This window comes from Triturus cristatus, chromosome 6, assembly GCF_964204655.1.
Source record: "Triturus cristatus chromosome 6, aTriCri1.1, whole genome shotgun sequence".
Lineage (NCBI taxonomy): Eukaryota > Metazoa > Chordata > Amphibia > Caudata > Salamandridae > Triturus > Triturus cristatus.
The window spans coordinates 881,762,410-881,776,422 of record NC_140589.1 but is presented as its reverse complement, the minus strand read 5'-3'; positions in this window follow the sequence as shown (position 1 = coordinate 881,776,422).

Below are 14,013 nucleotides of genomic sequence, written 5' to 3'. Positions count from 1 at the left end.
AATGAGCATAGCAGTAACTAAGCAATAACAAATGTGTCCGCAACATAATCCCCCCACACCCCACCCAGCCTTGCGTCCCTTATTGCGCGGAACAATCCCATCAACCAACAGTACCAAACTTCCCAGGAGCATTCAAGTTGGTACAATAAATGGATGTAACGGTTCACTAGGTACAAAACTGACAGTCCCTTGGTCTACACCTGGGGGGTAGGCAACGCCCTGTTCGTTACCCAGCATACTGAAACTATACATGCCATCGGTATGAGATTATCCCAATAACCATATACCCCAAAAAAGGGGCTCTGTTAGTTATATTCTGCCTATGCCCGGTCATTCAGTGGTGAAGAGCTCCATGCTAGCGTTCGAGCCTCGTCGCTGGAGAAAGGGCCCCACCCCGTCTACTTTCTGCTGGCCGCCCATATTTTTATTAGCCTGGCAAAACTCCTGCACATTGTTGGGTGAGTCGAAGATGTGTTGCCTGCCATTAATGTCCACCCGCAGCCGCGCAGGATATAACATGCCATATTTGAGACCCAAGTTCCTGAGGGTGGCCTTAACACTGGTGTATTTACGCTGAGCCTCCTCCACCATAACTGTGAAGTCCGTGTACAGGGCCAACTTGGACCCCTGTCAGGTCGTGTCACCCCGCTCCCTGGCCAGTCGCAGGGCAGTGTCCCTGTCTCGGTAGTTCATAATTCGGGCAATGATGGGTCGGGGCGTGCAGCCATGATTAGGGTGTGTCAGGAACCCCAATAAAGACTCTTGTGGGGGTCATAAAAGAAACGCTGTGGCCATGATGGGAAAAAGACCGGTCCGCTCCCACTTCCTGTAGTGGTGCGCGGTCTAGTTGTTCTTCTCAGAAATGAAGGTTAGCTGTAATGCACCTGCACGACTATCGCACGGCGCACTTCAACTGTGGTAAACCTTCTGACAAGAGGTTTGTTTGTGCGCGCTTCCTGTCAATGCTTCAATTACCACAGAAAGACTTTGGATATCGCTGGCGCTTGACATCCCAATAGGGAAGTAACAAGATATGTGCACTTATGTTTCTTTGAGTGAGTTTTAACCATAGCAAATTTTTTTCTCTGCAGTTATTGACTTTGGAGTTCTTGAAAGAGCAGTGCCGGTTCGTCATTCAGGATTAAGGACCAGAAGGAGTGGTTGATTCCGGAAGTAACTTCAGTCAAGAGAAGTACTCCAATACATTCAAGTAAGTGTGCTTATTTGTTTTTGGTCATTCACTCGCTTTGTCCTTGAGGGGCCCAGAGACTGCGAGTGGATTAAATATTGAGACTGCAATTTGTTTTATGAGCAAGAGGCTAACGAAGGTGTTCAGAGACTGAGGACAAGTCCTATAAAGAATAGTGCTATTGAGAAAATCTCCACAGAGCATTGAACTTTAAAAAGAACCTTTAATTTAGAAACTGTGAGAGAGTCATTACCAGTATTTTCTAAGGAGATATTCAGGAGAGACTTGTTGTTAAAGACATTAAAAAAGAAATTCACTAAGGATAAAACCCTAGCTGGCAGAGCTCAACATAATTCATCAAATGAGTGAACAATGAGCTGGCTGGGTTCTTCCAGTAAATCAGATGTACATTAAAACAGTTTGTTAGTGCAAACAGTTTGATTAGGCAAAACAGCACAGAGAGGAGCTAGCTTCTAATAAGACACAGATAAGAGGCCTCCTAGTAGAGGGTAGAAAGATTGTCAAAGGAGTTTCACAGTCATAAGGAAGGGTAATTGTTTTTGTGTTTATTTACAGAACTTCCTATTGAATACCTGAAGTAGGAGCCAGTGTCCAGAGGCGTATCTCTCTTGTTTTGTCTTCCACTTCCCCTTTCCCCCCGGGCTAAGTTTAGTGACATTGGTCATCACCTATTGCTGGCCTTAGTTGGAGGAATCTGGGGTAAGAACATCTGTTCCGGAGGGGGCCGCACTAGAGTTTATCCAGTTCTGACAGATTGAAGTGCCTTCCCATCATATATATACTTTATTCGATAGCAAGGTATCATAAAAGTAAACACAATACAACATAGATCAAATGACATTCAATATTAAAATGGATTAATACAAATTGATAAAAACCAAAAAAAAAAAAACAATGTGCAAATACACTCAAATTTCTTAAAATACCTTAATAAAGAGAAGAAGCGACAAACCCAGAGAATATAGACAAGCAAATACATATCAGTTATTCAAACATAAATTCATTAAAGTGGCACAATTACACCATATAAAAGGTCTAACCAGTATTTAATTCAGCAAGCTTTGATCGTATTTGCCATGCTTTCCCCAAATATTTAGCAACTCCACAGATTATCAACGGGGATGTAGTATCTGTTGTTAGGATACGAAGGGCCACTGAACACTGCCTGGTTCCCAGAATTCTACAAACTGGGGTTAGCCATTTTTTCCTGGGTCCCCTGTATGCCTTACAGGCAAACAGGAAATGACCCAGTGATTCAGTTGGATTAGGACACCCCGGACAAACTGGGTGAAGAGATTTAGAATTTTTCCAGCTGTTTGTAAACTCATTCAGGGGTAGCGTGCCTAGCCTCATTTTGAGGAACAGAGCTCTATCTCTAGGTATGGAAATGAAATCAAGAAACGGCTCCAGCTTAGGTGCTGGCTTGTGAGTCAAAAATGTGTTAGTAAGAGTGCCCAATTTAGGATTACCCACATCCTTTGCTTCTTTGCTTGCCCAGTATAATTTCTTGATGGTATCTTTTGGGGGGGGCTGCTGAGATAACCATTCATCTTTTAACCCCAAGTTGAATACCAGATCCCTTAGTTTTTTCAGCCACGGAATCACCCCATAGCCATTTAATGCAATGAGTTCGTCAAGAACTAAGGCATAATTGCTAAGTTCTGTGGTTTTTCTAAGGCGAACCCAAAAAAGTAAAGGGCGAAGCCCAACAATATCTTTAATTGAGCGACGACCCAAATCATATAATAATGGTTTAATCGGGGTAGAAACTGGGAGACCCACTAACTCTCTCATAAATTTACGTTCAGCTAAGACCATGTCAGAGACTCTTTCTGAACCCCATAGTTCAGAGCCGTAAGTTGCGGCAGAGAGTGCCTTGCCCTCATAAACCAGTAATGCGGGGCTAATGGGCTTACTAGAGGACAGGCGATGATCTCTTACAATTGCTCCTGTCACTTTCTTGAAGTTTAGTAACATCTTAGAGATATGCGAATCCCATTTCATTTTTGAATTTATCCTGACCCCTAGATAATCGAATGCATCCACTTCCTCCAATAAGGTGCCATTTAATGCAATATTAATTTTCCTAGCTTTTTTGTTTCTGGACAATACCATCAATTTGGTTTTTAGTGGTATTTATAGTGAGGCCACGACTATTGCAAAAGGTACTAAACCTGTCCAGCAATTTCTGGAGCCCAAAGGGTGTTTTAGACATGAGGAGAGTGTCATCTGCAAAGAGGAGGGTTGGTATTTTTTCCCCCGCCAGGGTGGGGGCATCCGCTGGGTCCTCCCTCAAATGGTCTGCCACCCCATTAATAAAGAGGGAGAACAAGGTCGGAGCCATCACACATCCCTGGCGGACCCCCCTCTGAACAGGTATTCTGTCAGTCAATTGACCTTCACTCCCCCATCTAATTCTTGCATACGTTCCCTCATGTAATCTTTTAATGAGTTCCAGAAGATATCGGGAGAGTCCCATGTCATATAATACCTGCCACAATTTAACCTGAGGAACAAGGTCGAAAGCGGTTTTAAGGTCAATAAAGGCCAAGTGCAAAGATCCCCCACCAATTAGAACGGTCTTCCGGCAGGTAGCTATGAATCTGAATACTTGGTCCATAGTACCTACTATCTTTCTAAAACCCGCTTGCAAATGTGTAAGAAGGTTTCTCTCCTCTATCCAGGTCCCCATACGTGAGATGAGTACCCTGCCAACCACCTTTTGGACAACGTCGATTAGACTTATCGGTCTGTAGTTGGCAGGGTCCTCTCTCGCCCTCTTCTTATAAATTGTGACAACCTCTGCACCCTTCCAAGAGTCTGGGACTGCATGGCTCCGCAGCAATAAATTCATCAAATTACAAATAAGATTTGCCCATACTACGGGGTCATGAAGGATCAAATCTCCTGGGAGGCCATCCGGGCCAGCTGCCTTCCCAGGTGCTATGTTTTTAATGGTGGTCTGTACCTCTAGAGGTGTAAAGAAGTCTGTTGGTTCAGAATGTATAGGTACTAGGTTAGAGTCTGGATCAGCAGACAAGGGGTGATCAGATTCTACCTCACTACAATACAGATTTGAAAAGTGCAGAAACCACTGCTGAGCTGTTATGTTATTGGAGATAGGGTCAGAGCCTCTTTTGGTTAATTGGGTTATTAAAGCCCAAAAGGTGCTAGAATCTTTTAAAAAGGCGGCCTTTTTTAATTCCTGCCAATGATCCTCCTCCCATGTCCGTTTAGCAGCTTCAATAGTTTTTCGGTAATTTTGTCTAGCCAGCCTTACAGGTACCGGGTCTTTTTCCTTTAAGGCTAATAAAATGGCCTTTCTCCGGGTTCTGCATTCGGCAGTAAACCAGAGATTACCTCTTTTGGTTACGGGATTTGTCCCACCCTTTGACCCTCTTGTTTTAAAATAGGAGCCTATGCCTTCTATAAATACTTTATAAGAACTGCTAAGGTCTATACAGTTCTTCTCAGCCAACGTGGAATTGAGGAGGGCGAATTCTGCTGCCCTAGAGGCCACTTGAAGGTCTATAGCAGATAAAATGTCCTCATGACCTGACACTTTATGCCATTTAAGCCTTCTGTTGCAGATTGAAGGTATTACTGCTTTTGATGCTAAATTCGTGGGTGTAATACTTTCCTTTACGTACCACTTAATAACTGCACAGAGAGGGTTATGATCACTATCTGGCATTTGCTCTACCTTCATGTCAACCACATACCCCCATGATTTTGTATCTAGGAGGATATAATCAATACGCGATGGCCCGTTTAATCTATTGAAGGTCATAGCCCCATGGGAGTCAGAGGGGGTTCTTCCATTTAATGCCCGAAGATTAAATTCCATATTTAAACCAGTGATCTGCAAAGCCCTCGCTGTCCATTTCTTGATGGGACTCAGGTTTAAGGAGGGGATGAAATGTTTATTATCATCCTCACTGGACTCAAGAAGGTCTTCATCACTTAACGGCTCAAATGTGCAGTTTAAATCACCTCCCAAAATAATATTAGAAAGTGGAGGGATACCTGCTAAAATATTTTCCAGGGAGGAAATGGTGACAGAGTTTTGATTAGAAGGGCCTCCTCTTACATAGACATTAAAGAGATCAATTCTAACACCATCCCATGGCCCTTTAAAAGATAAATGCAAAATGTCTGCTGAGTTGTCGTTATGGACTTTAATATCCAAATTCAATGCTACCTTGATCCAGATGTGTAGTCCCCCAGAGGGGCGACCCACACCCTGGGTCACAGCCGGTATATAAAAGGTAGAGTAACCGGACATGTAAAGGGGATCCAAGCTCCAAGTCTCCTGGAACATGCAAATCTCATAGTTATTGACAAAGTCATGCCAATCCGGATTGACCAGATGCTTCTTGAGGCCTGCAATGTTCCAGGAGAGTATATGGATTATTCCAGAAATGCCCCCTCCGCTGTCCAAGACAGCGTTGGGCGATAAAAAAGGAGAGTCATCACTATTTGCTTGGACCTTCAATGTACCACAAGAAGGGCGTCGTGTACAGATTTCTGAGGAGAGTCAATCAATATCCTCTAATCCTTTAAGAGGGGAAAAACGATTAAAAATAGGTAAATTAAAATTACGGGACCCTACTTAGGGCCTTGGGTAAAAACTAGATTTTGTTGAGTTCCCGGATAGTGATTGTGGATAAAAATAGGTTAAGTCAAGGGTTCTAATGGCACTCTGGAATTGTCCTTAAAACCAATTAATTATATGGCTAGTTGCCCTGTTGTCTCTAAAATTTACAATAATTACATCACCTTCAATGTCCTTCGGCCTTGAACCCACCCAACCAAGCCTGCGAACATTCAAAATTTCGCCATTGATGTTAAGAGGCAGAGGCCTATTCTTTCCTAACCAATGCATGACCTTATTTTTGAGGTCATAATAACCTTCCTTCTTTCCTAATTCTAAAACTGGGACTCCATACAGCGTAGGGAACCGCTTCCGGGGGCAAGTCTATATGATGACAGTTAGCACCAGGAGTTTTAATCGAAGAAGGGACAGCGGGTACATTACGTACGGCGAGATCAAGGCCATCAAAGCAAGCATTGGTAGTTAACTGGCGATGGTTTAGCTCAGAATTAATCTTCCGATTGGGTGGCAAATTAGTTGGATTTAATGAGGGTAAAAGGGATTTATTTTTAGTTATCTCAGATCTAGTTTGGCTAACGTCTGGCACTAACGTAGGATAAGGGTGAGAGGTACTTATTGAAGGTGCCGCTACAATGGGCGAAGGCTCTTTTGATTGGTCAATGTTTTTTAAAATCAACTTCTCCATTAGCCCAGTTGTTCCGAAATGCCCTTCATTCTTTCTATCAAGGGGAGGAGGAGTACTTTGACAAGTGGTTCCAGACGACCCACAATTTCATTTGTTATTAAATTACAATTGTGGGAATCCGACTGAGTTTCTAAATCCTGTGGTTGTTTAGCAACTAGAGGAGTATGAATCACAGGATTTTCCACTCGGATGCACTTGTCACTACCTTGTTGGTTCTTTTTATTATACTTCTTTCCTCCCTTCTTACTTTTCTTCGATGGGGGAGGGCCTACATTATTGATTCTCCCTCCTTTCTTTTGTGGACCAGCGACAATAGCTATGGAAGTTTCCCTAGGTACTTGCAGGTCCATTAGTGAACAATCAGAAGAATGATTAACATGAAAATTAGAGGTACACGGAGATAAATGCGTATGAAGTTGTATCGCAGTATTTGGAACTTGAATAGGCGAAGATGATCTGGAAACAGTCTGAGAAGTATTTGATGTGCAAGGAATAGGCGGCGCCGTCACAGGTGAGATGGCCAACTGAATAGGTCCGAGCGAGGAGCGTTTAGATTGTAAATGTTCGGGCGATAGGCGTCGCTCCACCATGGCAATCTCCTTCTCAAGAACAGAAGCTGCCCTTGTGATAAAATTGTCCAGCGTGCCTCTCACTGAACCTCCCAACAGAGATGTTCTACGTGTTGGAGTGCGTGTTGGCATAATGATAATTGGGTAGGGCCACTGAGTGAATTGATGGAAATTAGTAATATTAAACACCAGAAAAGCAAGTAACACAATCCTGACCGGGAAACCATAAAATTGTAACAATTGCAATGCTCATTAAAGCAAAATGTACCTTTAAAGTTGTTACACAGTTCTTAAAGAGTGGGCCCAGCCCTGCCTCTTCCTGCCCCGGGCGGCCACAGACGGCCCGCCCTTTGCCCGGGCTTAGCCCGTGCGCGGTCCCGCGACGCGGGGTGTTATGCTGATTTTAAAGCGCCTCCGGGCGCTGGAAGGGTGACGCTACTTCCGGGGTGTTAGGACCGGGGAGCCTGGGTGTTGAAGTCCTCTCTCGCCCTCCCTCCACGCTGCGGCCACGAAGTTCTCTAACGCGGCGGCGGGAGGGGGGGGGGACACAGCAAGAGCAGCAGCGATGGTGGGACGCAAAGGGAGGCAGTCCAGAAGTCCCAGCAGGGACAGACCAGGTTCGCGAAGTGCCTTCCTCTTTATTGAGGATTTCAGGTCCCCCTCCTTGACAGTATGGCGGAAGGTTTGGATTTAAAAACCCTAACTAACATCCTAAGTAGTATGCAGGAACAATTAAACAATACCTTAGAAGAAAATAAATCTTTGAGGGAGGAGGTTAGAAGATCTAGCCAAGAGTCCATTCAAACTAGACAAAGATTAGATGAGTTGGTTGCGGCTGGTTCAGTTTTTAAAGGAGTTTCATCTCCCACTCTTAACCCCTCCCCATCTGACATATCCACCCAAGTTATTCATGCCATCTCACCTATTATTCCGTTAGCTCCTCCTGAGAGATATGGTGGAGACCCTCTTAAGGCTCAAATCTTTTAACGCAGTGTTCTTTGCACTTTTTGTGTCGTCCAGTGATCTTTGCGGAAGATCAAGCCAAAGTGACATTTATTTTGTCGTATCTGACTAGTGATGAAGCAGCCTGGTCTATGTCTCTGGTCATCAGAAATGATCCTATACTGTTTCATTTTGAAGCCTTCAAAGTAGAGTTTACACGGATATTTGATCGGCATTCCGCCTCTCAAGTAACCTTACATACCTTTACTTACCACTGGCTGGCTTCGACGGCACTATCTTTTCCTTGCTTCTATCTGGGCAGCACCTTCTTCTTCCTCTTTCTCTTCAGTTCTTCCGTTCTTCCTCTTCAGTTCTTCTAGTCTTCGTTGGAGCTCGGACGAAGTACAGTTTCCTTCCAGCAGCCAGTGTCCATCCACTGGCCGCCCAATTGCAGAGATACTTTAAAAAAAAAAATTCAACCAGCACTCCATAAGAGAGTGTGTGTTTTAAGGCCATCTTTATCCCGCCCCGTCTCTCCCATCTGCCTACATTCACACAAAAAAGCGCAACAAATCGCACAAGTTTTCTTATTTGTCTTTTGTAAAACATCATCGCTCTCGCTTTGCCTTTAGATGAAATGATCTCCCTTTTTATGCAGTATGCTTCTCCAGGACTGTATAGACTTACGCATTCAAGGTGCAGCCTGTGTGTGAGCACCAAAATGTAGATTGGTGTCTATTGACGACCTCCAGCTCATCTTTGTCAAGTGACAGTAAACTGCACCACAGCTGTACACCTCCCCACTCCCCCCTTTCTCCGCTTTTGGGGGACTGTGGCTAGATAAGTGTCTTTTTCGGGGGTGGTCCAGACATGCCTGTATTGTATCAGTTACCACAGAAGATCGAAGCCTTCCCCACCCCAAGTTTGTCAAAACTGGATGTTGCGAGGACAAAGTTCACTAAAAAACGTCACAGGCGCTCTTCAAAGGACTATTTAATTACCTGAGAATATTTTAACTTTTATTGGGCCATTGCAAGTGCTAGAATTCATTTTAGCCTTCACAGATGCTCACTTGGTCGGTCACCATAGGACGAGACCTATCTGATAAGGATTGGGATAATATTTTGGAACACCCAAAAAGAGTGACCCAGAATGCAAAATTTTAATTCATACAATGTATGGTTCTACACAGGTCCTATTTAACTCCGCGCCATCTACACCGAATGTTCCCAAACACACAGTACTGTTGTCCCCGCTGTAAGACTGAATAGGCGGGTTTCATACACATGTTATGGGCATGCCCTCACCGTAGAGGATTCTGGCAGGAGGTACGTGGCGCTGTGAGGGAGGTCACACATTCACAGGTTGCAGACACCATAGAAGAATGCCTGTTAGGGCTCCGTAAATGCACATGTGCCCAGAAAGTCCTGTTTCGCTTCATAGACCTCGCTTTTATATTAGCAATACCAGCTATAACAATGGGACGGAAGTCCATGAGGTCCCCTGCATTATCCACTTGGCACGGTGAGGTGGTACGATGGAGTGGTGCAGAAAATGAGGACGGGAGGACTCTCGAGGGTTGCGCAAGCACCTAATATCCATGGAGTGGGATATCATACTGGAGAGTTTTAAAGCAACAGACCTCAATCCACATCATGCCACCCCAGACCCACAGTAACCAGTAAATCGAACTACAATGGACAGCGTAGTAAGAGGGCGAATGGGGGTTACATATACCCGCAAAAAACAAAATGGAACACTAAGCAGTATTCAAAGTATGAAATTGATGTTGCAGATAACAGATAGGACGGGCCAGAACGTGGGTGGGGGGAGGGGAGAAATTGGGTAGTTGTTAGTAATTATGTTGATAGCCCTATTCCAAATAATGTATCTTCTTACTTATAGCATCATACGGAATGTTAACGTAACAAAGTGAAAACATGATGCACTTGTATGTACGTACCGCAATAATCTCGCTAAAATATGTCAGCTATCTAATGATAAGAAACATAAAAGAAAAATGCTTGTAACTGTTGCATAAGAAATTATGGCAATCAATAAAATTTGTTTTAAAATAAATTGATTCTCAGCATGGATATATACGCTAAAATATGCAGTAACTGGATTGCTACACATTTTGTCGCTTCTGCATGATTTTTTAAATGCATAACTCCTGCTTCATTAAATACATCACTGCACTCTTCAGTGCTTGTCTAGCAGTCCCAGGGCAGAAAATTGGATTCAGCAATTTACCTTCAGCTGAAAGTAGACAGTAATCACATAATAACCTTTGGATAGGGCACAAACACCAAACATGTACCTCTACTGTACACAATGTGTTATATGTGTTCTCCCAATTGTATGTGGCACAAACTCGACATGACGTTATTGGAGAGCTTTAATAAGCACCATTTAAATTACACAAACTCATCTTTTTATATTTAAGGCAAGGGGAGATTAAGAGATGTGCCTAGAATCTCAGGATATTGAGCCGACGCAAAACCTGAAACCTGGTTCCTCAGTTAGAAAGCCGGCAGCTCTGGCCATAACGAACCCTCCCCCCCCCCCCCCCCCCCTTCGTCTTTGCATGTCCCCTCCCTCCCAGCTCCCACCCCCTCTCCCTTCGTCCGTAAATTGCCAGATTAGGCTAACGGGCAGAACATCAAACAGGCCCGAAATTGGAAACAACAAGCATTTGCAATGCAATAGGTCTCGCATTAGTAAAAGTTTTGAGCTTTTGGCGTTGCAAATAATAATGCAGCACCAATCGCTGTAATTTTCAGTAATGCAAGACCTATTGCATTGCAAGGCGGATGGTAGTCAGCACCTTAACAACAAACACTATTCACTGCAGCAGCCGGGCACCGGAGATTAGGTTTCCTTGCAGTGCACAGAAAAACTGCGTTTTGTTTGTCAAAGCTGTGGAAAGTTATCTATAATGTCCATAAAGCACACTTTTTTCTATAGAAAACTCAGGACGGACATTTCTTTTGTGCTTCCAAAGCCTGGAGCAGCTGGTGAGATCGCTCAGTGGGTTAAGCACCAGCTGCAAAGAACTGTGTGTAACACGCAGGTCACTAACAAGCTCAGTCTGTAGCAGGGCTGACTCAGCCCAACGTCTTCCTAAGGTCGATGCAACGAGGAGCATTCAGCTGGTTAGTAAAAACTCTTAGTGGTCAAGGGTTCGGCCAGCTTGTGATCCGCGATAGGAACACAAGAGTGTACATATGAGCTTGAAATTAAAATGCCACTACTGTTTAATCAAATCAGTACCCACTTAAAAGTGTAAAGCCCTGCTCAGAATATCCACATTTATAACATTAAAGAATAGCAGATCTGCTGAAGAGTGCAGCAATTACATCAGGGCTTCCTGTTACAAAGTGCCAGTACTGTTCAATCAAAAGTATAAGAACCCTGCTGCGAAGTGCCACCACTGAACCATTAAAATGAGAGCAGTCTTGTTGAAAAGTCAAGCACATTAAACCAGAGGCGCAGCTAGCAGCACTGTCTAAAGGACTTAGTAATGGGGAATTACTGACAGGACCAAAGATGCAGCTGCAGCACTGCCTAGAGGACTTAGAATGAGGAAATACCGACGGAACTAGAGAAGCAGCTAGCAGCATTGCCTAGTGGACTAAGAATCAGGAATTATCAGTGTGAAAAAAGGCACAGCTGCAGCAATAGCTAGAGGACTTAAAATGCAGAAATTACCGATGGGACCTGAGTAGCAGCTCGCAGCACTGTTTGGAAAGATGGAGAAATTACTGAAGGGACCACAGTAGCAGCTAGCAGCGCCAAGTAACAAAATATGATAACTAAAAAAACATAACCACATATGGTCACAGAGAGCAACACAGAAGGGTGGGAACATGATGCAGTGGACGTCGTGGAAATACATGCAGTTGTGAAAGTTAAAATAATCACTCCCAATCGGCAAGCAGCAGAAGGACACAAGTATATTGGCCATGTTATTTAAAATGCAAAAAAAAGGGAAAAAAGTGTTTTTTGTATTTCGTGGTAGGTGTGAAAGGTGATGTAGAGGAGAATGGAGGTGATGTAGAGGAGGAGAATGAAGGTGATGTAGAGAAGGAGAATGTTAGTGCTTGTAGAAGGGGAGAGTGAAAAGACAGCAATGGAGAGGAAGGAGATAAAGCATGAAACCTGTAGATGAGGGGGCTTCAGAAAGAGATGTACGGTATTTGTGCTTCAAAATGTTAACTGAAAATGTCTCCTATTAAATGTGGTGTCCTTTGTTCTGTACACACCCAAAAAAATTCCTGAGTGATATTGTTAACAGTTGCTCTTATACAAAGATACGGCCACCATTACCAGACGCTGCGATGAACTACACAATAACCCTGGCTCGCCATCTATCTACTCACTTATTGTGAGTTCACGTTTCATAAATGCATCAGATACAATATTTTGCATTTGCTTACGTAATGTACGTGCAGTAGTTTAGTATGGGTACAGTAGACTCTAATGTAACCATGTAAAATGACCTCATATGTCCATGCTGTTCAGTATACAACTGCACCATTCGAGTGCAGAGAGCCCTTTACAGCCGGGTCCCAGTGCCACTGCTGCCCCATTGATAGCCACATCCCTGTACTAGCACCAAAGGAGTGATGTGCCTGAATTAGATGAGTACAGATTTACCAAAAGGGCCATGTTTACGGCCAGCTAAATTGTGCAGCCACCTGTTGCTGACCTCGGGCGCCCTGTGCTTAGAAATAAGTCATGTTTTTTTTTTATAAACAAATTTTATTCGGTTTACAGAAGGAATGCACAAGCCAATCAGCACCGTATTTCAATAATCGAGGGTTACATACACAAGTTCCCGTAACCCAATGGACAGACATTAATAAAGCAAAACTGAGATGAAAACAGTCAAACCCCTCATGATTAGACCCCCCCCAGCCACTTACCCCAAATTCTGCGGTATTTCTTAGGGCACCCACGTGCCACGTACAGAACTTTCTCCTGTGTGGCGCACCAATCCACCCCAGTCTGCCAACGCTCTACACTTGGGGGTTCAGGGCATTTCCAGGAGGCCGCAATGTCTCTCTTAGCTACCGCCATAGCTGTAGTGAAGAACAGTTTTTCATTGCGTGACCCATCCAACCCATCCGTGATGCCCAGGATCGTGTGCTTAGGGTCGTGAGGAACCCCCCACCCTAGAACCTCAGAGAGTTCTTCTTCGATGCCCTCCCAAAATCCTGCCAGGCGGGGACAGGCTCAAACCATGTGAAAGAAGTCAGCGGGGTCATAGCCGCACCTAGTACAGGCGGAGGACGGACTAAGCCCCGCACGATGAAGGCGAACAGGGGTGAGGTATGCGGCATGTAGGTAGTAGAGCTGCACCAGGCACAGCTTAGCCGAAGCGGTGACCGTTCTGGGGGCCATAAGGGCGTCACGCCAGTCTTCTTCTTCCAAGGGGCCCACCCAGACCTCCCATTGTGCCCGCAGTCGGTCCAAGGAAGTCGGGGTGTTGTTAATCAGTGTACGGTAAATGCGGGAAATGCCACCTCTCCCCAGGTCTTCAAACATAATCTGGGCTTCAGGCGGGCTATGGTCTGGCAACTGCGTACCTGTTCTGAGGTGTGACCATAGGGCATGCCGTAGCTGGAGGTAGCGAAAGAATTGCGAGTGGTGCAGCGAGTATCTAGTCTGGAGATCTTCAAAGGAGCGTATGTGGTCCCCCGCCCAGACGTCTCCCAGCTGCGTGATACCTATGAGATCCCAAGCCTCAAAGCCCCGGAGCCCGGTCACTTCCCTGAGCCAGGTCCCGTGCCACAGGGCTGTGCAGCGGGTCAGTGTGTGTGTCTAGTTGGTGCACCACAGTGCTGCCCGCCAGGCCAGCAACACCGAGTGCTTCACCTCCGGAAGACGGGAAGGGATCGGGGTTCCATATAGGAAAGACTGGATTCTGGCGAGGCCCAGCTCCCCTAGTTCGAGTCTGTAGGCTGGATCGGACCACCCCCCGTTAAAC